The sequence below is a fragment of the Galeopterus variegatus genome, unplaced genomic scaffold (genome assembly GCF_000696425.1).
Source record: "Galeopterus variegatus unplaced genomic scaffold, G_variegatus-3.0.2 Scaffold8034, whole genome shotgun sequence".
Classification (NCBI taxonomy): Eukaryota; Metazoa; Chordata; class Mammalia; order Dermoptera; family Cynocephalidae; genus Galeopterus; species Galeopterus variegatus.
This window is the reverse complement of record NW_007734145.1, coordinates 94,865-95,451: the sequence shown is the minus strand read 5'-3', so window position 1 is coordinate 95,451 and position 587 is coordinate 94,865.

Genomic DNA, 587 nt, shown 5'->3' with positions numbered 1-587 from the left:
TTCAGTAATGCTTTTGAATTAATTTGTCTTTATTAGTTACACCAGAATCTACATCCAGTTGAAATATGGCTCATACATATTTGTAAGATACATTATTTATTCAGACTGAAGATAATGGGTATACAGATTCCTTGTAATAATCCTATGGCCTCACAAAGGTTCAAAATTCATGGTTGTGAATCCATTCATGTAGATCGGGGTTAAGAAGTGTGTCCAGAAAACTACCTGTTCATACATAGAGATTACAGGCTTATTTGAAATCAGTTATATCAATATATTTTGGAAGCCAAGATCCAAGTGTTTCAAATTTCTGCTTAACTGAGTCTTGAGATAAGCAGAATAAATAAATCCCCTAGAAGCAAGATTTTTGACTTATGGTTGCTTTGTTTATTCTGCTTAGTTCAAGTCAAAGCTTACAGCCTTATGTTCTTGAATATCTTGATAAACTTGGGGAACAATCATGTGTCCTTTCTGCAGATTTTTATGTGTGGACTACAGTTAGCTAACAGTGGATGAAACCTTTCCCATAGTGGGAGATGTCTTCTCTGTGAGATTTCCAGTAGTTTTAGAAGATTCTTTGAATAGTA